This window comes from Cherax quadricarinatus, chromosome 3 (assembly GCF_038502225.1).
Source record: "Cherax quadricarinatus isolate ZL_2023a chromosome 3, ASM3850222v1, whole genome shotgun sequence".
NCBI lineage: Eukaryota > Metazoa > Arthropoda > Malacostraca > Decapoda > Parastacidae > Cherax > Cherax quadricarinatus.
Window position 1 is genome coordinate 78,394,470 of NC_091294.1, and position 27,994 is coordinate 78,422,463.

At 48.8% G+C, this 27,994-nt stretch overlaps 1 long non-coding RNA gene across 2 annotated transcripts; it reads left to right on the plus strand.

The window, feature by feature from the left end:
• Positions 1–74: 74 nt before the first annotated feature.
• Positions 75–27,988, plus strand: LOC128704964 (uncharacterized). Of its 2 annotated transcripts, none has more exons than XR_008409614.2 (4): positions 75–101; positions 22,949–23,416; positions 23,639–24,310; positions 25,476–27,988. It is a non-coding gene; the product is annotated as an uncharacterized lncRNA (long non-coding RNA). The 2 variants fall into 2 exon arrangements; XR_008409613.2 differs by having other exon boundaries at positions 78–177.
• The last annotated feature ends 6 nt before the right edge of the window (positions 27,989–27,994 follow it).

Genomic DNA, 27,994 nt, shown 5'->3' on the forward strand with positions numbered 1-27,994 from the left:
GGCCGATAAAAGGCAAAAAAGTGGTGAAGTAAGGTGCGCGAGGCTCGGGCCGCAGCAACCCACCAACCCAACAAAAACAAACTTGCCGGAAGAGAACTTCGGTGAGCGTCTCCTTATTGACCCGCCATTATTCACCTTATTTAGGGCCTTTTTATTGCCCTTTTGTCTTTTTTAGTGGTAATTATCATCTATTATCTATCTATTTATGAATGTTGATGCGGAGGGTAGATGAAATGTGGGAAGTTGTGGAGATATGAGGCGATTTAGGTGAAGGGGTACCTGCTTGCTTACTAGGTGAAGACTGACAGCAGGTGTAAGGTACCTACTTACTGCTAGGTGACAACCAGGGGTCTTGACAACCAGGGGGTCTTGAAGACAACTAGGGGTCTTGACAACCTGGGGGTCTTGAAGACAACCAGGGGTCTTGACAACCAGGGGTCTTCACAACCAGGGGTCTTGATACCAGGGGTCTTGAAAACAACCAGGGGTCTTGACAACCAGGGGGTCTTGACGACATCCAGGGGTCTTGACAACCAGGGGTCTTGACAACCAAGGGTCTTGAAGACAACCAGGGGTCTTGACAACCAGGGGGTCTTGAAGACAGCCAGGGGTCTTGACAACCAGGGGGTCTTGAAGACAACCAGGGGTCTTGATACCAGGGGTCTTGAAGACAACCAGGGGTCTTGACAACCTGGAGGTCTTGAAGACAACCAGGGGTCTTGACAACCAGGGGTCTTGACAACCAAGGGTCTTGAAGACAACCAGGAGTCTTGACAACCAAGGGTCTTGAAGACTACCAGGGGTCTTGACAACCAGGGGATCTTGAAGACAACCAGAGGTCTTGACAATGAGGGATCTTGAAGACAACCAGGGATCTTGACAACCAGGGGGTCTTGAAGTCAACCAGGGGTCTTTACAACCAGGGGGTCTTGAAGACAACCAGGGATCTTGACAACCAGGGGGTCTTGAAGACAACCAGGGGTCTTGACAACCAGGGGGTCTTGAAGACAACCAGGGGTCTTGACAACCAGGGGTCTTCACAACCAAGGGTCTTGAAGACAACCAGGGGTCTTGAAGACAACCAGGGGTCTTGACAACCAGGGGGTCTTGAAGACAACCAGGGGTCTTGACAACGAGGGGGTCTTGAAGACAACCAGGGATCTTGACAACCAGGGGTTCTTGAAGACAACCAGGGGTCTTGACAACCAGGGGGTCTTGAAGACAACCAGGGATCTTGACAACCAGAGGGTCTTGAAGACAACCAGGGGTTTTGACAACCAGGAGGTCTTGAAGACAACCATTGGTCTTGACAACCAGGGGTCTTGACAACCAGGGGTCTTGAAGACAACCAGGGGTCTTAACTAGGGGTCTTGACAACCAAGGGTCTTGAAGACAACCAGGGGTCTTGACAACCAGGGGTCTTGAAGACAACCAGGGGTCTTGACAACCAGGGGTCTTGACAACCAAGGGTCTTGAACACAACCAGGAGTCTTGACAAACAGGGGGTTTTGAAGACAACCAGGGGTCTTGACAGCCAGGGGTCTTGACAACCAAGGGTCTTGACAACCAGGGGTCTTGACAACCAGGGGGTCTTGAAGACAACCAGGGGTCTTGACAACGAGGGATCTTGACAACCGGGGGTCTTGAAGACAACCAGGGGTCTTGACAACCAGGGGGTCTTGAAGACAACCAGGGGTCTTGACAACCAGGGGTCTTGACAACCAGGGGGTCTTGAAGACAACCAGGGGTCTTGACAACCAGGGGTCTTGACAACCAAGGGTCTTGAAGACAACCAGGGGTCTTGACAACCAGGGGGTCTTGAAGACAACCAGGCGTCTTGACAACGAGGGATCTTGAAGACAACCAGGGGTCTTGACAACCAGGGGGTCTTGAAGACAACCAGGGGTCTTGACAACCAGGGGTCTTGACAACCAAGGGTCTTGAAGACAACCAGGGGTCTTGACAACAAGGGGGTCTTGAAGACAACCAGGGGTCTTGACAACCAGAAGGTCTTGAAGAGAGCCAGGGGTCTTGACAACGAGGGATCTTGAAGACAACCAGGGGTCTTGACAACCGGGGGTCTTGAAGACAACCAGGGGTCTTGACAACCTGGGGGTCTTGAAGACAACCAGGGGTCTTGACAACCAGGGGGTCTTGAAGACAACCAGGGGTCTTGACAACCAGGGGTCTTGACAACCAGGGGTCTTCACAACCAGGGGTCTTGACAACCAGGGGGTCTTCACAACCAGGGGTCTTGACAACCAGGGGTCTTGAAGACAACCAGGGGTCTTGACAACCAGGGGTCTTGACAACCAAGGGTCTTGAAGACAACCAGGGGTCTTGGCAACCAGGGGGTCTTGAAGACAACCAGGGGTCTTGACAACGAGGGATCTTGACAACCAGGGGGTCTTGAAGACAACCAGGGGTTTTGACAACCAGGGGGTCTTGAAGACAACCAGGGGTCTTGACAACCAGGGGTCTTGACAACCAAGGGTCTTGACAACCAGGGGTCTTGACAACCAGTGGTCTTGAAGACAACCAGGGGTCTTGACAGCCAAGGGTCTTGAAGACAACCAGGGGTCTTGACAAACAGGGGTCTTGACAACCAAGGGTCTTGAAGACAACTAGGGGTCTTGACAAACAGGGGGTTTTGAAGTCAACCAGGGGTCATGACAGCCAGGGGTCTTGACAACCAAGGGTCTTGACAACCAGGGGTCTTTACAACCAGGGGGTCTTGAAGACAACCAGGGGTCTTGACAACGAGGGATCTTGACAACCGGGGGTCTTGAAGACAACCAGGGGTCTTGACAACCAGGGGGTCTTGAAGACAACCAGGGGTCTTGACAACCAGGGTTCTTGACAACCAGGGGTCTTGACAACCAGGGGTCTTGACAACCAAGGGTCATGAAGACAACCAGGGGTCTTGACAACCAAGGGGTCTTGAAGACAACCAGGCGTCTTGACAACGAGGGATCTTGACAACCAGGGGTCTTGAAGACAACCAGGGGTCTTGACAACAAGGGGGTCTTGAAGACAACCAGGGGTCTTGACAACCAGGAGGTCTTGAAGAGAACCAGGGGTCTTGACAACGAGGGATCTTGAAGACAACCAGGGGGTCTTGAAGACAACCAGGGGTCTTGACAATCAGGGGGTCTTGACAACCAGGGGTCTTGACAACCAGGGGTTCTTGAAGGCAACCAGGGGTCTTGACAACCAGGGGTCTTGACAACCAAGGGTCTTGAAGACAACCAGGGGTCTTGACAACCAGGGGGTCTTGAAGACAACCAGGGGTCTTGACAACCAGCGGGTCTTGAAGACAACCAGGGGTCTTCACAACGAGGGATCTTGAAGGCAACCAGGGGTCTTGACAACCAGGGGGTCTTGATGACAACCAGGGGTCTTGACAAACAGGGGGTCTTGAAGAGAACCAGGGGTCTTGACAACGAGGGATCTTGAAGACAACCAGGGGTCTTGACAACCAGGGGGTCTTGACAACCAGGGGTCTTGACAACCATGGGTCTTGACAACCAGGGGGTCTTGAAGACAACCAGGGGTCTTGACAACCAAGAGTCTTGAAGACAACCAGGGGTCTTGACAACCAGGGGGTCTTGAAGACAACCAGGGGTCTTGACAACCAGGGGGTCTTGAAGACAACCAGGGGTCTTGACAACCAGGGGTCTTGAAGACAACCAGGGGTCTTGACAACCAGGGGTCTTGAAGACAACCAGGGGTCTTGACAACCAAGGGTCTTGAAGACAACCAGGGGTCTTGACAACCAGGGGTCTTGACAGCCAAGGGTCTTGAAGACAACCAGGGGTCTTGACAACCAGGGGTCTTGACAACCAAGGGTCTTGAAGACAACCAGGGGTCTTGACAAACAGGGGGTCTTGAAGACAACCAGGGGTCTTGACAACCAGGGGGGGGTCTTGAAGACAACCAGGGGTCTTGACAACAGGGGTCTTGAAGACAACCAGGGGTCTTGACAACCAGGGGGTCTTGAAGACAACCAGGGGTCTTGACAACCAGGGGTCTTGTCAACCAGGGGTCTTGACAACCAGGGGGTCTTGAAGACAACCAGGGGTCTTGACAACCAGGATGTCTTGAAGAGAACCAGGGGTCTTGACAACCCTTGACAACCAGGGGTCTTGAAGACAACCAGGGGTCTTGACAACCAGGGGGTCTTGAAGGCAAGCAGGGGTCTTCACAACCAGGGGTCTTGACAACCAGAGGGTCTTGAAGACAACCAGCGGTCTTCACAACCAGGGGTCTTGACAACCAGGGGTCTTGAAGACAACCAGGGGTCTTGACAACCAGGGGTCTTGAAGACAACCAGGGGTCTTGACAACCAGGGGTCTTGACAACCAGGGGTCTTGAAGACAACCAGGGGTCATGAAGATAACCAGGGGTCTTGACAACTAGGGGGTCTTGAAGACAACCAGGGGTCTTGACAACCATGGGTCTTGACAACCAGGGGTCTTTAAGACAACCAGGGGTCTTGACAACCAGGGGTCATGACAACCAGGGGGTCTTGAAGACAACCAGGGGTCTTGGCAACCAGGGGGTCTTGAAGACAACCAGGGGTCTTGACAACGAGGGATCTTGACAACCAGGGGGTCTTGAAGACAACCAGGGGTTTTTACGACCAGGGGGCCTTGAAGACAACCAGGGGTCTTGACAACCAGGGGTCTTGACAACCAGGGGTCTTGACAACCAAGGGTCTTGAAGACAACCAGGGGTCTTGACAACCAGGGGTCTTGAAGACAACCAGGGGTCTTGACAGCCAAGGGTCTTGAAGACAACCAGGGGTCTTGACAACCAGGGGTCTTGACAACCAAGGGTCTTGAAGACAACCAGGGGTCTTGACAAACAGGGGGTTTTGAAGACAACCAGGGGTCTTGACAGCCAGGGGTCTTGACAACCAAGGGTCTTGACAACCAGGGGTCTTGACAACCAGGGGGTCTTGAAGACAACCAGGGGTCTTGACAACGAGGGATCTTGACAACCGGGGGTCTTGAAGACAACCAGGGGTCTTGACAACCAGGGGGTCTTGAAGACAACCAGGGGTCTTGACAACCAGGGGTCTTGACAACCAGGGGTCATGACAACCAGGGGGTCTTGAAGACAACCAGGGGTCTTGGCAACCAGGGGGTCTTGAAGACAACCAGGCGTCTTGACAACGAGGGATCTTGAAGACAACCAGGGGTCTTGACAACCAGGGGTCTTGACAACCAGGGGGTTTTGAAGACAACCAGGGGTCTTGACAACCAGGGGTCTTGACAACCAAGGGTCTTGAAGACAACCAGGGGTCTTGACAACAAAGGGGTCTTGAAGACAACCAGGGGTCTTGACAACCAGGAGGTCTTGAAGAGAACCAGGGGTCTTGACAACGAGGGATCTTGAAGACAACCAGGGGTCTTGACAACCAGGGGGTCTTGAAGACAACCAGGGGTCTTGACAACCAGGGGGTCTTGACAACCAGGGGTCTTGACAACCAGGGGTCTTGACAACCAGGGGGTCTTGAAGACAACCAGGGGTCTTGACAACCAGGGGTCTTGACAACCAAGGGTCTTGAAGACAACCAGGGGTCTTGACAACCAGGGGGTCTTGAAGACAACCAGGGGTCTTGACAACCAGGGGTCTTGAAGACAACCAGGGGTCTTGACAACCAAGGGTCTTGAAGACAACCAGGGGTCTTGAAGACAACCAGGGGTCTTGACAACCAGGGGTCTTGACAACCAAGGGTCTTGAAGACAACCAGGGGTCTTGACAACCAGGGGGTCTTGAAGACAACCAGGGGTCTTGACAACCAGGGGGTCTTGAAGACAACCAGGGGTCTTGACAACGAGGGATCTTGAAGGCAACCAGGGGTCTTGACAACCAGGTGGTCTCGATGACAACCAGGGGTCTTGACAACCAGGGGCTCTTGAAGACAACCAGGGGTCTTGACAACCAGGGGTCTTGAAGACAACCAGGGGTCTTGACAACCAGGGGTCTTGACAACCAGGGGTCTTGAAGACAACCAGGGGTCTTGACAACCAGGGGTCTTGACAACCAGGAGGTCTTGAAGAGAACCAGGGGTCTTGAAGAGAACCAGGGGTCTTGACAACGAGGGATCTTAAAGACAACCAGGGGTCTTGAGAACCAGGGGGTCTCGATGACAACCAGGGGTCTTGAAGACAACCAGGGATCTTGAGGACAACCAGTGGTCTTGAAGACAACCAGGGGTCTTGACAATTAGGGGTCTTGACAACCAGTGGGTCTTGAAGACAACGAGAGATCTTGACAACCAGGGGTCTTTAAGACAACCAAGGGTCTTGAAGGCAACCAGTGGTTTTGACAACCAGGGGGTCTTGAAGACAACGAGAGATCTTGACAACCAGTGGTCTTTAAGACAACCAGGGGTCTTGAAGACAACCAGGGGTCTTGACAACCAGGGGTCTTGAAGACAACCAGGGGTCTTGACAACCAGAGGGTCTTGAAGACAACCAGGGGTCTTGAAGACAACCAGGGAGTCTTCACAACCAGGGGTCTTGAAGACAACCAGGGGTCTTGACAACCAGGGGGTCTTGAAGACAACCAGCGGTCTTCACAACCAGGGGTCTTGACAACCAGGGGTCTTGAAGACAACCAGGGGTCTTGACAACCAGGGGGTCTTGAAGACAACCAGGGGTCTTGACAACCAGGGGTCTTGACAACCAGGGGGTCTTGAAGACAACCAGGGGTCTTGACAACCAGGGGTCTTGACAACCAGGGGGTCTTGAAGACAACCAGGGGTCTTGACAACCAGGGGGTCTTGAAGACAACCAGGGGTCTTGACAACGAGGGATCTTGAAGACAACCAGGGGTCTTGACAACCAGGGGGTCTTGAAGACAACCAGGGGTCTTGACAACCAGGGGTCTTGACAACCAGGGGTCTTGAAGACAACCAGGGGTCTTGACAACCAGGGGTCTTGAAGACAACCAGGGGTCTTGACAACCAGGGGTCTTGAAGACAACCAGGGGTCTTGAAGACAACCAGGGGTCTTGAAGACAACCAGGGGTCTTGAAGACAACCAGGGGTCTTGAAGACAACCAGGGGTCTTGACAACCAGGGGGTCTTGAAGACAACCAGGGGTCTTGAAGACAACCAGGGGTCTTGACAACCAGGGGTCTTGACAACCAGTGGTCTTGAAAACAACCAGGGGTCTTGAAGCCAACCAGTGGTCTTGAAGACAACCAGGGGTCTTGAAGTCAACCAGGGATCTTGAAGACAACTAGGGGTCTTGAAAACAACCAGTGGTCTTCAATTCAACCAGGTCTTGAAGACAACCAGGGTCTTGAAGACAACCAGGGGTCTTGACAACCAGTGGTCTTGAAGACAACCAGGGGTCTTAAAGACAACCAGGGGGTCTTGAAGACAACCAAGGATCTTGAAGACAACCAGGGGTCTAGAAGACAACCAGGGGGTCTTGAAGACAACCAGTGGTCTTGAACACAACCAGTGGTCTTGAAGACAACCAGTGGTCTTGAAGACAACCAGGGGTCTTGAAACAACCAGGGCTCTTGAAGACAACCAGGGATCTAGAAGACAACCAGGGGTCTTGAAGACAACCGTGGGTATTGATGACAACCAGTGATCTTGAAGACAACCAGTGGTCTTGAAGACAGCCAGTGGTCTTGAAGGCAACCAGTGCTCTTGAAGACAACCAGAGATCTTGAAGACAGCCAGTGGTCTTGAAAACAGCCAGTGGTCTTGAAGACAAGCAGTTGTCTTGAAGACAACCAGTAGTCTTGAAGACAACCACGGGTCTTGAAGACAACCAATGGTCTTGAAGACAACCAGGGATCTTGAAGACAACCAGAGGTCTTGAAGACAACCAGTAGTCTTAAAGACAACCACGGGTCTTGAAGACAACCAATAGTCTTGAAGAAAACCAGTGGTCTTGAAGACAACCAATGGTCTTGAAGACAACCAGGGGTCTTGAAGACGAACTAGTCTTGAAGACAGCCAGTGGTCTTGAAGACAACCAGTGGTCTTGAAGACAACCAGGGGTCTTGAAGACAGCCAGGGGTCTTGACAACCAAGGGTCTTGAAGACAACCAGGGGTCTTGACAGCCAGGGGGTCTTGAAGACAACCAGGGGTCTTGACAACGAGGGATCTTGAATACAACCAGGGGTCTTGACAACCAGGGGGTCTTGAAGACAACCAGGGGTCTTGACAACAAGGGTCTTGACAACCAAGGATCTTGAAGACAACCAGGGGTTTGACAACCAGGATGTCTTGAAGAGAACCAGGGGTCTTGACAACGAGGGATCTTGAAGACAACCAGGGGTCTTGACAACCAGGGGGTCTTGAAGACAACCAGGGGTCTTGACAACCAGGGGGTCTTGAAGACAACCAGGGGTCTTGACAACCAGGGGTCTTGACAACCAGGGGGTCTTGAAGACAACCAGGGGTCTTGACAACCAGGGGTCTTGAAGACAACCAGGGGTCTTGAAGACAACCAGGGGTCTTGACAACCAGGGGGTCTTGAAGACAACCAGGGGTCTTGACAACCAGGGGGTCTTGAAGACAACCAGGGGTCTTGACAACCAGGGGTCTTGACAACCAGGGGTCTTGAAGACAACCAGGGGTCTTGACAACCAAGGGTCTTGAAGACAACCAGGGGTCTTGACAACCAGGGGTCTTGAAGACAACCAGGGGTCTTGACAACCAGGGGTCTTGAAGACAACCAGGGGTCTTGACAACCAGGGGTCTTGACAACCAGGGGTCTTGACAACCAGGGGTCTTGAAGACAACCAGGGGTCTTGACAACCAGGGGTCTTGACAACCAGGGGGTCTTGAAGACAACCAGGGGTTTTGACAACCAGGGAGTCTTGAAGACAACCAGGGGTCTTGACAACCAGGGGTCTTGACAACCAGGGGTCTTGAAGACAACCAGGGGTTTTGACAACCAGGGGTCTTGACAACCAGGGGTCTTGAAGACAACCAGAGGTTTTGACAACCAGAGGGTCTTGAAGACAACCAGGGGTCTTGACAACCAGGGGTCTTGAAGACAACCAGGGGTCTTGACATCCAAGGGTCTTGAAGACAACCAGGGGTCTTGACAGCAAGGGGTCTTGACAACCAAGGGTCTTGACAACCTGGGGTCTTGACAACCAGGGGGTCTTGAAGACAAGCAGGGGTCTTGACAACGAGGGATTTTGACAACCAGGGGTCTTGAAGACAACCAGGGGTCTTGATAACCAGGGGGTCTTGAAGACAACCAGGGGTCTTGACAACCAGTGGTCTTGACAACCAGGGGGTCTTGAAGACAACCAGGGGTCTTGACAACCAGTGGTCTTGACAACCAGGGGTCTTGACAACCAGGGGGTCTTGAAGACAACCAGGGGTCTTGACAACGAGAGATCTTGAAGGAAACCAGGGGTCTTGACAACCAGGGGGTCTTGACAACCAGGGGTCTTGAAGAGAACCAGGGGTCTTGACAACCAGGGGATCTTGACAACCAGTTGTCTTGACAACCAGGGGGTCTTGAAGACAACCAGGGGTCTTGACAACCAGGGGTCTTGACAACCAAGGGTCTTGAAGACAACCAGGGGTCTTGACAACCAGGGGTCTTGAAGATAACCAGGGGTCTTGACAACCAGGGGGTCTTGAAGACAACCAGGGGTCTTAACCAGGGGTCTTAACCAGGGGTCTTAACAACCAGGGGTCTTAACAACCAGGGGTCTTAACCAGGGGTCTTAACAACCAGGGGTCTTAACAACCAGGGGTCTTAACCAGGGGTCTTGAAGACAACCAGGGGTCTTGACAGCCAAGGGTCTTGAAGACAACCAGGGGTCTTGACAACCAAGGGTCTTGAAGACAACCAGGGGTCTTGACAACCAGGGGTCTTGAAGACAACCAGGGGTCTTGACAACCAGGGGTCTTGACAACCAGGGGGTCTTGAAGACAACCAGGGGTTTTGACAACCAGGGGGTCTTGAAGACAACCAGGGGTCTTGACAACCAGGGGTCTTGACAACCAGGGGTCTTGGAGACAACCAGGGGTCTTGACAACCAAGGGTCTTGAAGACAACCAGGGGTTTTGACAACCAGGGGTCTTGAAGACAACCAGGGGTCTTGACAGCCAAGGGTCTTGAAGACAACCAGGGGTCTTGACAACCAAGGGTCTTGAAGACAACCAGGGGTCTTGACAAACAGGGGTTTTGAAGACAACCAGGGGTCTTGGCAGCCTGGGGTCTTGACAACCAAGGGTCTTGACAACCAGGGGTCTTGACAGCCAGGGGGTCTTGAAGACAACCAGGGGTCTTGAGAACGAGGGATCTTGACAACCGGGGGTCTTGAAGACAACCAGGGGTCTTGACAACCAGGGGGTCTTGAAGAAAACCAGGGGTCTTGACAACCAGGGGTCTTGACAACCAGGGGGTCTTGAAGACAACCAGAGGTATTGACAACCAGGGGTCTTGACAACCAGGGGGTCTTGAAGACAACCAGGCGTCTTGACAACGAGGGATCTTGAAGACAACCATGGGTCTTGACAACCAGGGGTCTTGACAACCAGGGGGTCTTGAAGACAACCAAAGGTCTTGACAACCAGGGGTCTTGACAACCAAGGGTCTTGAAGACAACCAGGGGTCTTGACAACAAGGGGGTCTTGAAGACAACCAGGGGTCTTGACAACCAGGAGGTCTTGAAGAGAACCATGGGTATTGACAACGAGGGATCTTGAAGACAACCAGGGGTCTTGACAACCAGGGGGTCTTGAAGACAACCAGGGGTCTTGACAACCAGGGGGTCTTGACAACCAGGGGTCTTGACAACCAGGGGTCTTGACAACCAGGGGGTCTTGAAGACAACCAGGGGTCTTGACAACCAGGGGTCTTGACAACCAAGGGTCTTTAAGACAACCAGGGGTCTTGACAACCAGGGTGTCTTGAAGACAACCAGGGGTCTTGACAACCAGGGGGTCTTGAAGACAACCAGGGGTCTTGACAACCAGGGGGTCTTGAAGACAACCAGGGGTCTTGACAACGAGGGATCTTGAAGGCAACCAGGGGTCTTGACAACCAGGGGGTCTTGATGACAACCAGGGGTCTTGACAACCAGGGGGTCTTGAAGACAACCAGGGGTCTTGACAACCAGGGGGTCTTGAAGACAACCAGGGGGTCTTGAAGACAACCAGGGGTCTTGACAACCAGGGGTCTTGACAACCAGGGGGTCTTGAAGACAACCAGGGGTCTTGACAACCAGGGGTCTTGAAGACAACCAGGGGTCATGAAGATAACCAGGGGTCTTGACAACTAGGGGGTCTTGAAGACAACCAGGGGTCTTGACAACTAGGGGGTCTTGAAGACAACCAGGGGTCTTGACAACCATGGGTCTTGACAACCAGGGGTCTTGACAACCATGGGTCTTGACAACCAGGGGGTCTTGAAGACAACCAGGGGTCTTGAAGACAACCAGGGGTCTTGACAACCAGGGGTCTTGAAGACAACCAGGGGTCTTGACAACCAGGGGTCTTGACAACCAGTGGGTCTTGAAGACAACGAGAGATCTTGACAACCAGGGGTCTTTAAGACAACCAAGGGTCTTGAAGACAACCAGGGGTCTTGACAACCAGGGGTCTTGAAGACAACCAGGGGTTTTGACAACCAGGGTGTCTTGAAGACAACCAGGGGTCTTGAAGACAACCAGGGGTCTTGACAACCAGGGGGTCTTGAAGACAACCAGGGGTCTTGACAACCTGGGGGTCTTGAAGACAACCAGGGGTCTTGACAACGAGGGACCTTGAAGACAACCAGGGATCTTGACAACCAGGGGGTCTTGAAGACAACCAGGGGTCTTGACAACCAGGGGGTCTTGAAGACAACCAGGGGTCTTGACAACCAGGGGTCTTGACAACCAGGGGGTCTTGAAGACAACCAGGGGTCTTGACAACCAGGGGTCTTGACAACCAAGGGTCTTGAAGACAACCAGGGGTCTTGACAACGAGGGGTCTTGAAGACAACCAGGGGTCTTAACAGCCAGGGGGTCTTGAAGACAACCAGGGGTCTTGACAACCAGGGGGTCTTGAAGACAACCAGGGGTCTTGACAACCAGGGGGTCTTGAAGACAACCAGGGGTCTTGACAACCAGGGTGTCTTGAAGACAACCAGGGGTCTTTACAACCAGGGGTCTTGACAACCAAGGGTCTTGAAGACAACCAGGGGTCTTGACAACGAGGGGTCTTGAAGACAACCAGGGGTCTTAACAACCAGGGGGTCTTGAAGACAACCAGGGGTCTTGACAACCAGGAGGTCTTGAAGACAACCAGGGGTCTTGACATCCAGGGGTCTTGACATCCAGGGGGTCTTGAAGTCAACAAGGGGTCTTGACAACCAGGGGTCTTGACAGCCAGGGGTCTTGAACACAACCAGGGGTCATGAAGATAACCAGGGGTCTTGACAACTAGGGGGTCTTGAAGACAACCAGGGGTCTTGAAGACAACCACGGGTCTTGACAACCAGGGGGTCTTGAAGACAACCAAGGGTCTTGAAGACAACCAGGGGTCTTGACAACCAGGGGTCTTGACAACCAGGGGTCTTGAAGACAACCAGGGATCTTGACAACCAGGGGTCTTGACAACCAGGGGCCTTGACAACCAGTGGGTCTTGAAGACAACCAGAGATCTTGACAACCAGGGGTCTTTAAGACAACCAGGGGTCTTGAAGACAACCTGGGGTCTTGAAGACAACCAGGGGTCTTGAAGACAACCAGGGATCTTGAAGACAACCAGTGGTCTTCAATTCAACCAGTGCTCTTGAAGACAACCAGGAATCTTGAAGACAACCAATGGTCTTCAAGACAACCAGTGGTCTTGAAGACAACCAGGGGTCTTAAAGACAACCAGGGGGTCTTGAAGACAACCAAGGATCTTGAAGACAACCAGGGGTCTAGAAGACAACCAGGGGGTCTTGAAGACAACCAGTGGTCTTGAACGCAACCAGGGGTCTTGAAGACAACCAGGGGTCTTGAAGACAACCAGTGGTCTTTAAGACAACCAGTGGTCTTGAAGACAACCAGGGGTCTTGAAACAACCAGGGCTCTTGACAACCAGGGATCTAGAAGACAACCAGGGGTCTTGAAGACAACCGGGGGTATTGAAGACAACCATGGATCTTGAGGACAACCAGTGGTCTTGATGACAACCAGGGATCTTGAAGACAGCCAGTTGTCTTGAAGACAACCAGTGGTCTTGAAGGCAACCAGTGGTCTTGAAGACAACCAGTGGTCATGAAGACAACCAGAGATCTTGAAGACAGCCAGTGGTCTTGAAGACAACCAGGGATCTTGAAGACAGCCAGTTGTCTTGAAGACAACCAGTGATCTTGAAGGCAACCAGTGGTTTTGAAGGCAACCAGGTGTCTTGAAGACAACCAGGGATCTTGAAGACAACCAGTGGTCTTGAAGACAAGCAGGGATCTTGAAGACAACCAGTTGTCTTGAAGACAACCAGTGCACTTGAAGACAATCAATGGTGAAGACAACCAATGGTCTTGACAACCAGGGGTCTTGAAGACAACCAGGGATCTTGAAGACAACCAGGGGTCATGAAGACAACCAGGGGTCTTGAAGACAACCACTGATCTTGTAGACAAACACGGGTCTTGAAGACAACCCGTGGTCTTGAAGACAGCCAGAGGTTATGAAGACAACCAGTGGTCTTGAAGAAAACCAGTAATCTTGAAGTCAATCAGTGGTCTTGAAGACAACCAGGGGTCTTGAAGACAACCAGTGGTCTTGAAGACAACCCCGGGTCTTGAAAACAGCAAATGGTCTTGAAGACAACCAGTGGTCTTGAAGACAACCAGTGATCTTGAAGACAAGCAGTTGTCTTGAAGACAACCAGTAGTCTTAAAGACAACCACGGGTCTTGAAGACAACCAATGGTCTTGAAGACAACCAGGGGTCTTGAAGACAACCAGTGGTCTTGAAGACAACCAGTAGTCTTAAAGACAACCACGGGTCTTGAAGACAACCAATGGTCTTGAAGAAAACCAGTGGTCTTGAAGACAACCAGTGGTCTTGAAGACAACCAGGGGTCTTGAAGACAAACTGGTCTTGAAGACAGCCAGTGGTCTTGAAGACAACCAGGGGTCTTGAAGACAGCCAGGGGTCTTGAAGACAGTGACCTTGAAGACAGCCAGGGGTCTTGAAGACAACCAGGGGTCTAGAAGAAAAGCAGGGGTCTTGAAGACAACTAGGGGTCTTGAAGAAAGCCAGTGGTCTTGAAGACAACCAGGAGTCTTGAAGACAATCAGTGGTCTTGACAACCAGTGGTCTTTAAGACAACCAGTGATCTTGAAGACCGCCAGGGGTCTTGAAGTTAACCATTGGTCGTGAAGATAACCAGTGATCTTAAAGACAACCAGGGGTCTTGAAGACAACCATTTGTCTTGAAGACAACCAGGGGTCTTGAAGACAACCAGTGATCTTGAAGTGAACCATGGGTCTTGAAGACAACCAGTGGTCTTGAAGACAACCAGGGGTCTTGAAGACAACCAGTGGTCTTGAAGACAACCAGTGGTCTTGACAATCAGTGGTCTTGACGACAGCCAGGGGTGTTGAAGACAACTAGGGGTCTTGACAACGAGTGGTCTTGAAGACAACCAGTGATCTTGAAGACAGCCAGTGGTCTTGAATACAGCCAGGGGTCTTGAAGACAAGCAGGGGTCTTGAAGACAACCAGGGGTCTTGAAGACAGCCAGGGGTCTTGAAGACAACCAGTGGTCTTCATGATAACCAGGGATCCTGAAGACAACCAGGGGCCTTGAAGACAACCAGGGGTCTTGAAGAAAACCAGGGGTCTTGAAGACAACCAGGGGTCTTGAAGACAACCAAGGGTCTTGAAAACAACCAGTGGTCTTGAAGACAACCAGGGGTCTTGAAGACAACCAGTGGTCTTAAAGACAACCACGGGTCTTGAAGACAACCAATGGTCTTGAAGAAAACCAGTGGTCTTGAAGACAACCAAGGGTCTTGAAGACAACCAGCAGTCTTGAAGACAACCAAGGGTCTTGAAGACAAACAGTGGTCTTGAAGACAACCAGGGGTCTTGAAGACAGCCAGGGGTCTTGAAGACAGTGACCTTGATGACAGCCAGTTGTCTTGAAGACAACCAGGGGTCTAGAAGACAAGCAGGGGTCTTGAAGACAACTAGGGGTCTTGAAGACAACCAGTGACCTTGAAGACAACCAGTGGTCTTGAAGACAGCCAGGGGTCTTGAAGACAACCATTGGTCATGAAGATAACCAGTGATATTAAAGACAACCAGGGGTCTTGAAGACAACTAGTTGTCTTGTTGACAATCAGGGGTCTTGACAAGTGGTCTTGAAGAGAAACAGTAGTCTTGAAGACAACCAGGGGTCTTGAAGAAACCAGTGATCTTGGCAACCAGTGGTCCTGAAGACAACCAGGTGTATTGAAGACAGCCAGGGGTCTTGACAACCAGCGGTCTTGAAGACTACAAGGGCTCTTGAAGACAATCACTGGTCTTGAGAACAACCAGGGGTCTTAAAGATAACCAGAGGTCTTGAAGACAACCAAGGATCTTGAAGACAACCAGGGGTCTAGAAGACAACCAGGGGGTCTTGAAGACAACCAATGGTCTTCAAGACAACCAGTGGTCTTTAAGACAACCAAGGGTCTAGAAGACAACCAGGGGGTCTAGAAGACAACCAGTGGTCTTTAAGGCAACCATTGGTCTTGAAGACAACCAGAGGTCTTGAAACAACCATGGCTCTTGAAGACAACCAGGGATGTAGAAGACAACCAGGGGTCTTTAAGACAACCGGGGGTATTGAAGACAACCAGGGATCTTGAGGACAACCAGTGGTCTTGAAGACAACCAGGGATCTTGAAGACAGCCAGTTGTCTTGAAGACAACCAGTGGTCTTGAAGGCAACCAGTGGTCTTGAAGACAACCAGTGGTCATGAAGACAACCAGAGATCTTGAAGACAGCCAGTGGTCTTGAAGACAACCAGGGATCTTGAAGACAGCCAGTTGTCTTGAAGACAACCAGTGGTCTTGAAGGCAACCAGTGGTTTTGAAGGCAACCAGGTGTCTTGAAGACAACCAGGGATCTTGAAGACAACCAGTGGTCTTGAAGACAAGCAGGGATCTTGAAGACAACCAGTTGTCTTGAAGACAACCAGTGGACTTGAAGACAATCAATGGTGAAGACAACCAATGGTCTTGACAACCAGGGGTCTTGAAGACAACCAGGGATCTTGAAGACAACCAGGGGTCATGAAGACAACCAGGGGTCTTGAAGACAACCACTGATCTTGTAGACAACCAGGGGTCTTGAAGACAACCACTGATCTTGTAGACAACCAGGGGTCTTGAAGACAACCCGTGGTCTTTTAGAAAACCAGTGATCTTGAAGTCAATCAGTGGTCTTGAAGACAACCAGGAGTCTTGAAGTCAACCAGTGGTCTTGAAGACAACCCCGGGTCTTGAAAACAGCAAATGGTCTTGAAGACAACCAGTGGTCTTGAAGACAACCAGTGATCTTGAAGACAAGCAGTTGTCTTGAAGACAACCAGTAGTCTTAAAGACAACCACGGGTCTTGAAGACAACCAATGGTCTTAAAGACAACCAGGGGTCTTGAAGACAACCAGTGGTCTTGAAGACAACCAGTAGTCTTAAAGACAACCACGGGTCTTGAAGACAACCAATGGTCTTGAAGAAAACCAGTGGTCTTGAAGACAACCAGGGGTCTTGAAGACAACCAGTAGTCTTGGAGACAACCAGGGGTCTTGAAGATAAACTGGTCTTGAAGACAGCCAGTGGTCTTGAAGACAACCAGTGGTCTTGAAGACAACCAGGGGTCTTGAAGACAGCCAGGGGTCTTGAAGACAGTGACCTTGAAGACAGCCAGGGGTCTTGAAGACAACCAGGGGTCTAGAAGAAAAGCAGGGGTCTTGAAGACAACTAGGGGTCTTGAAGAAAGCCAGTGGTCTTGAAGACAACCAGGAGTCTTGAAGACAATCAGTGGTCTTGACAACCAGTGGTCTTGAAGACAACCAGTGATCTTGAAGACCGCCAGGGGTCTTGAAGACAACCATTGGTAGTGAAGATAACCAGTGATCTTAAAGACAACCAGGGGTCTTGAAGACAACCATTTGTCTTGAAGACAACCAGGGGTCTTGAAGACAACCAGTGATCTTGAAGTGAACCATGGGTCTTGAAGACAACCAGTGGTCTTGAAGACAACCAGGGGTCTTGAAGACAACCAGTGGTCTTGAAGACAACCAGTGGTCTTGACAATCAGTGGTCTTGACGACAGCCAGGGGTGTTGAAGACAACTAGGGGTCTTGACAACGAGTGGTCTTGAAGACAACCAGTGATCTTGAAGACAGCCAGTGGTCTTGAATACAGCCAGGGGTCTTGAAGACAAGCAGGGGTCTTGAAGACAACCAGGGGTCTTGAAGACAGCCAGGGGTCTTGAAGACAACCAGTGGTCTTCAAGATAACCAGGGATCCTGAAGACAACCAGGGGCCTTGAAGACAACCAGGGGTCTTGAAGAAAACCAGGGGTCTTGAAGACAACCAGGGGTCTTGAAGACAGCTAGTGGTCTTGAAGACAACCATTGCTCTTGAAGACAACCAAGGGTCTTGAAAACAACCAGTGGTCTTGAAGACAACCAGGGGTCTTGAAGACAACCAGTGGTCTTAAAGACAACCACGGGTCTTGAAGACAACCAATGGTCTTGAAGAAAACCAGTGGTCTTGAAGACAACCAAGGGTCTTGAAGACAACCAGCAGTCTTGAAGACAACCAAGGGTCTTGAAGACAAACAGTGGTCTTGAAGACAACCAGGGGTCTTGAAGACAGCCAGGGGTCTTGAAGACAGTGACCTTGATGACAGCCAGTTGTCTTGAAGACAACCAGGGGTCTAGAAGACAAGCAGGGGTCTTGAAGACAACTAGGGGTCTTGAAGACAACCAGTGGCCTTGAAGACAACCAGTGGCCTTGAAGACAACCAGTGGTCTTGAAGACAGCCAGGGGTCTTGAAGACAACCATTGGTCATGAAGATAACCAGTGATATTAAAGACAACCAGGGGTCTTGAAGGCAGCTAGTTGTCTTGATGACAATCAGGGGTCTTGACAAGTGGTCTTGAAGAGAAACAGTAGTCTTGAAGACAACCAGGGGTCTTGAAGAAACCAGTGATCTTGGCAACCAGTGGTCTTGAAGACAACCAGGTGTATTGAAGACAGCCAGGGGTCTTGACAACCAGCGGTCTTGAAGACAACAAGGGCTCTTGAAGACAATCAGTGGTCTTGAGAACAACCAGGGGTCTTGAAGATAACCAGAGGTCTTGAAGACAACCAGAGGTCTTGAAGACAAAAAGAGGTCTTAAAGCCAACCAGGGGTCTTCACAATCAGGAGCCTTGAAGGCAACCTGGGGTCTTGACAACCAGTGGTCTTGAAGACAACCAGTTGTCTTAAAGCCAACCGAGGGTCTTGAAAAATAGTGATCTTGAAGACAACCAGGGGTCTTGAAGACAACCAGTGATCTTGAAGACAACCAGTGGTCTTGAAGACAACCAGGGGTCTTGACAACCAGTGGTCTTGACAACCAGTGGTCTTGAAGAGAACCAGGGGTCTTCAAAACAACCAGAAGTCTTGAAGATAACCAGCGGTCTTAAAGACAACCAGTGGTCTTGAAGACAACCAGAGGTCTTGAAGACAACCAGGGGTCTTGAAGATAACCAGTTATCTTGAAGACAACCAGGGGTCTTGAAGACAACAAAAGTCTTGAAGCCAACCAGGGGTCTTGAAGATAACCAGTTATCTTGAAGACAACCAGGGGTTTTGAAGACAACCAGGGATCTTGACAATCAGTGGTCTTGAAGACAACCAGTGGTCTTGAAGAGAACCAGGGGTCTTTAAGACAACCAGAAGTCTTGAAGAGAACCAGGGGTCTTAAAGACAACAAGTGGTCTTGAAGACAACCAGAGGTCTTCAAGACAACCAGAGGTCTTGAAGAGAACCAGGGGTCTTTAAGACAACCAGGGATCTTGAAGACAACCAGAGATATGGAAGACAACCAGAGGTCTTAAAGCCAACCAGGGGTCTTGACAACTAGGGGCCTTGAAGACAACCAGGGGTCTTGAAGACAACCAGGGGTCTTGACAATCAGTGGTCTTGACAACCCATAGTCTTGAAGACAATCAATTAGCTTGACAACCAGGGGACTTGACAACCAAGGGTTTTGAAGACAGCGAGGGGTTTTGACAACAAGTGGTCTTAAAGACAACCAGTGGTCTTGAGGACAGCCAGTGTTCTTGAAGACAACCAGTGATCTTGAAGACAACCAGTGGTCTTGAAGACAACCAGGGGTCTTGACCACCAGTGGTCCTGAAGACAACCAGGGGTCTTGACAACCAGTGGTCTTGAAGACAACCAGGGGTCTTGACAACCAGTGGTCTTGAAGACAACCAAGGGTCTTGAAGACATCCAGAGGTCTTGAAGGCAACCATGGGTCTTAAAGACAACCAGAGATCTTGACAACCAGGGGTCTTCAAGACAACTAGTAATCTTGAAGACAACAAGTGGTCTTGAAGACAACCAGAGGTCTTGAAGCCAAGCAGGAGTCTTGAAGACAACCAGGGATCTTGAAGACAACCAGAGGTCTTGAGAACAACCACAGGTCTTGAATACAACCAATGGTCTTGAAGACAATCAGTGGTCTTCAAGACAACCAGGTGTGTTGAAGATAAACAGAGGTCTTGAAGACAACAAGGGGTCTTGAAGACAACCATGGATCTTGAAGACAACCAGTGATCTTGAAGATAACCAGTGGTCTTGAAGGCAACGAGGGGTCTTGAAGACAACCAGTGGTCTTGACAAGCAGGGGTCTTAAAGATAACCAGGGGACTTGGAGACATCCATGGATTTTGGAGACAACCAGTGGTCTTGAAGACAGCCAGAGGTCTTGAAGACAACAAGGGGTCTTGAAGACAACCAGTGGTATTGAAGACAACCATGGATCTTGAAGACAATCAGTGGTCTTTAAGACAACCAGGGGTCTTGACAACCAGGTATCTTGAAGGCAACCAGGGGTCTTGAAGACAAGCAGTTGTCTTGAAGACAACCAGGGGTCTTGAAGACAAGTCTTGACAACCAGTGGTCTTGAAGACAACCAGTGATCTTGAAGACATCCAGGTGTCTTGGAGATAACCAGGGGTCTTGAAGACAACCAGTGGTCTTGACATCCAGGGATCTTGACAACCAGGGGTCTTAAAGACAACCATTGGTTTTGAAGACAGCCAGGGGTTTTAATGCAACCAGAGGTCTTGAAGACAACCAGGGGTCTTGAAGACAACTAAGGGTCTTTAAGACAATCAGTGATCTTGACAACTAGTGATCTTGAATACACCCAGGAATCTTGAAGACAACCAGGAGTTTTGAAGACAACCAGGGGTCTTGACAACCAGTAGTCTTAAAGACAACTAGGGGTCTTGAAGACAGCAAGGGGTCTTGAAGACAACCAGGGGGTCTTCAAGACAACTAATGGTCTTGAAGACAACCAGGGGTCTTCAAGACAACCAGGGGTTCAAGACAACTAGAGGTCTAGAAGACAATCAGGGGTCTTGAAGACAATGAAGGGGTCTTGAAGACAACCAATGGTTTTGAAGACAACCAGTTGTCTTGAAGACAACCGGAGGTCTTGAAGACAATCAGGGGTCTTGAAGACAACCAGGGGTCTTGACAACTTAGGGGTCTTGAAGACAACCATGGGTGTTGAGGACAACCAGGGGTCTTGAAGACAATCAGTGGTCTTGAAGACAACCTGGGGTATTGACAACCAGTGGTCTTGACTACCCAAGGTTTTGAAAACAACTAGTAGTCTTGAAAACAACCAGGAGTCTTGAAGTCAACCAGTGGTCTTGAAGACAACTGGGGTCTTAACAACTGGGGAGCTTGACGACAGCTGGGGGTCTTAACCTTAAACTGTCCAAACGTAGATCAACGTTTTATTTTTCATTCCTTCAAATTTGGTACAATTAGCTTGAGTCTCCTAGACATGAAAGAATGGGTCTGTGCACTCAGTGTGCGCACTATTAAAAAAATCTGGGAGCACTTAATACCTTGTGGGAGCACCAGTTGAGCTGAGCACCAACTAGAGCAGATAGTGTGGCAAACACCAGTGATTCACTGATGCCATGTTGCATTAACACTCTCATTTTAAGAGGAAAGTAAAAATAGGTTAGATAAATACACGAGTGAGTGTGGGTGGGTGTGAGTTGGACCTGACTAGCTTGTGCTACTAGGTCTGATGTCATGCTTCTTCCTTCAATGGATGTGACCTGACTAGGTGGGTCATTGGTCTAAGCCAGGGGGGGGGTGACATGTACCTGCCTTGCATGGGCCAGTAGGCCTACGGCAGTGTTTCTTCTTTCTTATGTTCTTATGTATTCGGCAGGCTGGCCAGCTGGCTGGCTTTGTCTGTCTCTGACTGTCTCTCTGTCAGTATCTCTATCTGTCTATATATCTATATCTGTCTATCTGTCTATCTATATCTCTATCTATCTATATCTCTATTGCTGTCTCACATGTACACATAAGTACAGTTATTATACGTAGTGTCAATTACCTAGGATAACCCAACAGACAGACAGATAGACAGAAACATGTTTGTGTGTATCAGTGACAACAAATAAAGTCAGGGTTCCCCAGCACCCATTTATCAAATGTCACCGAGCTGATAACAGATGTCATAACACGATTCTTCAAGGAGTGTGATATACATATACTCCAGGCAGACAGAAAGACAGATAAGCAGAGACAGACAGACAGGCAGGCAGATTGACAGAGACAGATAGACAGGCAGACATATAGACAGACAGACAGGCAGATAGACAGACAGATAGACAGATAAATAGACAGAGAGACAAGACATGTTTGTGTGTAACAGTAATAACAAATACAGCAAGGGTTAGCTGGAGCAGTAGGTATTTATCATCTGTCACTAGGCTGTCAACAGTATAGGGATGCCTTTCATAACAAATGCTTCATGGTATACACAAGGGTATCTAAAACATTGCTACGACCTATAAATACTTCATATATATTTTTAGACAATAGCAGGTGTAAATGTTCACCTGTCAATGTGATTGTGACTATTTGAGCACTATTTCAGTACCTAATATTAGTGTCAGAACAAAGATTGGCTATGAAATTACAAGAACTGTTATAAATTGTAATTATCAGAACACAAGAAATATATAAATTAAAATAAAAACGAGAAAAAAGGGAAAATGGCAACACTTCTGCAAGCAGCAGGAGTCGATGTTGCTGACAGGTGAGCATCCAGAGCCAACTTCACGGTCTTATATCTCGGTAAGTACTGACCCTAAATTTTTTTTTAATCCTACAACATGTAGAAAATGTGCTCTTCATTTTAAAAGAAAAAAACAATTTTTTTATTTTTCAAAATATTCGGAGCACCACGCGAGTGAACATAGATCTACGTTTGGACAGTTTAAGGGCTAAAGACAATGATTGGTCTTGATGACAACCAAGGGTCTTGAAGATAACCAGGGGGTCTTGAAGACAACCAATGGTCTTGAAGACAACCAGTTCTCTTGAAGACATCCAGTGGTCTTGAAGACAACCAGTGGTCTTGAAGACAACCAGGGGTCTTGAAGACAGCTGGGGGCATTGAAAACAACCAGGGGTCTTGAAGACAACCAGGGTTCTCTAAGATAACCAGGGGTCTTGACAACCAGTGGTCTTGAAGACAACCAGGGGTCTAGAAGACAACTATGGGTCTTGAAGACAGCTAGGGGTCTTGAAGACAGCCAGGAGTCTATTTGTAATCATATGTATGCTGGGAGGCAGTTGAACAGTCTTGGGCTTCAGACATTTTTTGTGATATTGGTCAATTATTCTCACGTTTCTCTTTCTTGCAGACCCCCGGCACCCCCGGCACTCAAGCATTGACCCCAGACAACCCTGTCACTCCATTGCTGACCCAGGGAACCCTGGCACTCCAGCACTGACCCCAGACAACCCCAACACCCCAGTGCTAACTCCAGACAACCTTGGCGTTCCAGTGCTGACCCCAGACAACCCTGGCACTCCAGTGCTGACCCCAAATAACCCTGGCACTCTAGCACTGACCCCAAACAACCCAGGCACTTCAGTGCTGACCCCAAACAACCCAGGAACTCCAGCACCAACCCCAGACAACCCTGGCACTGCGTGTGAACGACCCTTCCAAACAAGCAGTAACCCCAGTCTTGTCCAGAATCCAGTTGACCCCATGTTTATCTTACATCATTTGCAGCCGCGACAAATAATTCCCAATTTGACGAAATTGTTGCCTGCAACAGAGTGAACGTGTTCTTTATGTAATGCGTTCCTGAGCACAACTTGAGGTGAGGAATGCGCTACTTGAAGTTAACTGCTTGTGGGGTGAAAATAGGTTAGGTTCTCTCTCCCGATTAAAAAAAATAATTTATCATACAGTCCACCTGCAGTACTGAAGTATTGTATACATTGATTTAAATATTGTAAAATCTCACTCCATAGGCCTGATGCCATAGGCCTGATGCCATAGGCCTGTCATTCTGGTGTCAGTCTAAATGTTTTTTTTTCAGTTGTGGCGTAAGGGAGGAGCACCGGGTGGTGCCAGGTGGCACCAGGTGGCACCAGGTGGCACTGAGCTGATGCCAGGTGGTGCTGAAGCCTGATTTAACTCTACAACACTCATGTATATCTTCAGGTGTGGTATTAAACTCCACCTGATGACCCTGGGAATGACCTGACCTGCCCTAACCCTTGCTGAACTTGACCTGACAACCGAGGAACGACCTGACCCATCCTAACCCTTGTTGAACATGACATGACAACCTGGGAATGACTTGACCTGCCCTAACCCTAATTAAACCTGACCTGATGACCTAGAAATGACCCAACCTGTCCTAATCTTAATTATACTTGACCTGACATCCTAGAAACAACCTGACCTGTCCTAACCTCAGTTGAACTTGGCTTGACGACCTAGAAGCAACCTGACCTGTCCTAACCTTAATTATACTTGGTCTGATGACCTAGAAATGACCTGACCTGTCCTAACCCTAAACTTGACTTGATGACCTAGAAACAAACTGACCTGCCCTAACCCTAGTTAGCTTGACCTGACAACTCAGGAATGATCTGACCTTCCCTAACTCAGGTCTGACCAATCACGCCACTGCCGGAAGGTCAGCTGTCATTGGTCGAGGTCGGTCAAGTCATCCTGACCCTCGACCAACACCTTCAGTCTCACAGTAAGTTCAACTTATCCAGTAATTCAAATCTATTCAGTTATCCAAATTTTTAATTATTGATTTATCTGAGTCTTTCTTTATCCAATTATTATTGTTCTGTTAGTGGAACAGTTGAAATATTATTGTTATTTTTATTATTGTAATTATTATTATTGGAATCATTATTATTATTGTTATTGTAACATTATTATAATTATTAATATTATTATTGTAATTAGTATTTTTGTAATTATTATCACAGGTCTCCCTCAGCATTCACATTTCCCACTTTTGCAGGCTTCGAACATTTGCGAATTCCCAGCCGCCCAATCATATTTAAAATGTGTCATTAAATATCTTAGCAATTGTGGCGGTGGCAGTTTATTTAGAGATAGGAGAAGGTAGTCCTTCAATGTGACACTAATATCAACTCCACGGCTTATTTATCTATCACAATTCATCTAATATGACATAATAAACAATATTAATAAGATAGAAACGTGACATATACTCTAGAATGAATAAAATATATCTTTAAGTATGTCACAAGTGTTGCTGTGTTGTTGGGTGTATAAGGGCCTCTGAGACATAAGCTGTACATAGTGGTGGTGGAGGCAGCATCAGTGGCAGTAGAGATTAAAGACAATGGTGTTGTCAGTCACCCTGTATAACTCCAACAATATTGAAGGAGTTAGGTTCATGCTGTCCTTTTTCTATCGATTAATTGCTTAACTTACTTGCTGCACTGTTAATGCTACACTTTATCGCTGGCTGGCGCTATATCCTTTATCGACTTATGCTGCTTTAGTATCGTACATATTGTAGAATCACTGAAGAAGGCACATTTTTCCCTCTCTCTTCCTCCTCCACTTTGGTACTCTGCTACGAGTTCTTTCTTGAATTCTATAGTTTTTCTCACCTTCTTTACCATAGGGCTGGCACTAGTACAATATTTTATGATGTTTTCATGTGTTTTATGATCGTTCATGGTTCAATGGGTTAAGGAAGCAGTATTGTATTATATTTCCCTACAATATAGTGGGGCACCAAACATTGATGATTTTTCAACATTCGTGAGGTTCTTGATTCCCTAACCCTCATGAATGTTGAGGGAGACCTGTTTTGTAATTATTATTATTATTAAAATATTTGTATTAACATTAATGGTATATAATAATTTTTTCAGAGTACTGAAGGTGTGTCTGCCACAAGACCAGCTGTGTGCATCTGCCACAATACCATCTGTGTGCATCTGCCACAAGACCAGCTGTGTGTGTCTGCCACAAGACCAGCTGTGTGCATCTGCCACAAGACCGGCTGTGTGCATCTGCCACAAGACCAGCTGTGTGCATCTGCCACAAGACCAGCTGTGTGTGTCTGCCACAAGACCAGTTGTGTGCATCTGCCACAAGACCACCTGTGCGCATCTATCACAAGACCAGCTGTGTACATCTACCACAAGACCAGCTGTGTGCGTCTGCCACAAGACAAGCTGTGTGCATCTGCCACAAGACCAGCTGTGTGTGTCAATTGACAACATTAATACTTGTCAAATGACGACTCGGAACAAATCACATGCAACGACGTTTTATCGCCAAATGAACTTTAACAAACACCAAACTACAGCAATTTATAAAAAAAAATATTTTTCAATATCTAAAAACAGCATTTTAAAAACCCGAACTGCATTTTAAAGTGACAATGAGGGTCCAAACAGATAAAAAACCATACCAGTGCCCCATTTGTATGAAGGTCTTCCAGTTTAATTCGCGTTTTACAGCCCACCAGCGAGTCCACACGGGGGAAAAGCCATTTCAGTGTATGGTCTGTTTGAAAGACTTCAAAGAGCGCTCAACGCTGAACAAACACAAGCGTATCCACACGGGGGAGAAACCTTTCCAGTGCTCTGTTTGCAAGAAGGACTTTAAACAAACGGGCCATCTAATGATCCACATGAGGGTTCACACAGGAGAGAAACCCTACCAGTGCTCAGTTTGTTCCAAGAACTTCGCCGTGCGGTCGGCACTTGTCAAACACGTGAGGCTTCATTCGGGTGAGAAACCCTACCAGTGCTCCATCTGCTGGAAGCCCTTCTCCAGGCAGTGGTCGCTGGCCAAGCACATGGGGATCCACTCGGGCCTAAAACCCTACCGTTGCTCTGAATGCCTAAAAGATTTTGTGACCAAATCGAGCCTAATTGACCACATTAAAGCGCACACAGGGGAAAAGCCATTCCACTGCCTCATGTGCGCCAAAACGTTTGTGCGGAGGGCCGCCCTGGCTCGTCACATGCGAACACACAGCCGCGAGCGGCCATACCAGTGCTCCAAGTGCTTAAAGTGCTTCCTGCATAAGAACAACCTGGTGAACCACATGAGGATCCACATGCAAGAACGACTGGAAAGTAATGTCCAAGGCCTAAAGAATTTCAGAAAAATCTCGGCTGGGAAGGCCTACGATGATTCGGGGTCAAGTTGGGCACCCCCAATGTAAAATCAAGTTGATTGGGACCCTCACTGTAAATTTTGATCACTAGGGTACTCTCCCAGTGTCAGTTTACACATTCAGTGTCAATTTATGCCCTCAGTGTAAATTTCAATTGCTAGGTACATACCCAGGGTCAAATTCCATTCTTAGAGCAAAGTATCAACTTTTTACAAGAGGTCGTCGTCAGGAAAGTATTCCAATGTATATTTCAATTTCCATCGTACACTGTGGGATAGACATCGATGTATACGAACCTTCAATTTAACGACCAATGGGGTATGACTAATGGGTGTATCTATTAGAACGGATCATCCACTCAGATCCATCTCTAGGGCAGTGTTTTCCCATGATTGCAGTGACAGCGGTCGATCCTGGGGCCTGGCGGACACTGTCCTCTGTTCCTGGATGTCATCTGGCCACCAATTTTACCTGACAACACAATTTTGTCAAGCACTGGACAGAAATTTTACAGTATAGTCAACTCTCTTATAAACTTCTGAATAAAAAGGTACATCCAGTGTTGACTAGTGCATGGAAAGGCTTTCTTAGCCTAGGCCATTCAGTTTCTGATGCTGTCAGTCGTGATTGTGAAAAACTCATACTAGAGTACATAGAAGAGCTTTACAAGAGTGAATGGTATATAGAGGAGCTATATAAGAGAGCTGACTCTATGTAGAGGAACTTAAAAAAGAACTGACTATGTTAGCATACAGGTGGAGGCTGATGGTACACAGGTGTAAGTGCTCCTTAACGACTTACGGTCAATGTGTTTCATAGGCCTTTAGTCCTACCCTAGTGGTAGGTGGAGGGTAAGTTGAACATCCCATGCCTCACACCCAGGAACTCTCATTGGCACCAGAAAACAGCCCTATTTGTGGCGTTTGCACTGATCTGGCATATGCTCCTACTTGCTACAGCGATATGATGTATATCTTCATACGCTCTAGGCATATATATCGACCTGGCGTATGCCTCCATGACCGCATTAATATACAACCCTGGGTGCCAGATTGGCCCCTGTTGAGCTGTATTTTCTTGTGTCGAAGTGGCGGACCAATGACTAGAGCTCCGCTGTTGCAAATCCTGCCCGTTTGTCTCCGTTTGTTTCTTAAAAATGTGTTTTTTAAATATTTGGGCCCTGCTATGAGTAATGCTGTGTATGTGTGTGTAATATTGATGTTATATTGTGTTGAATAAAATACTTGTACGACACCTGTG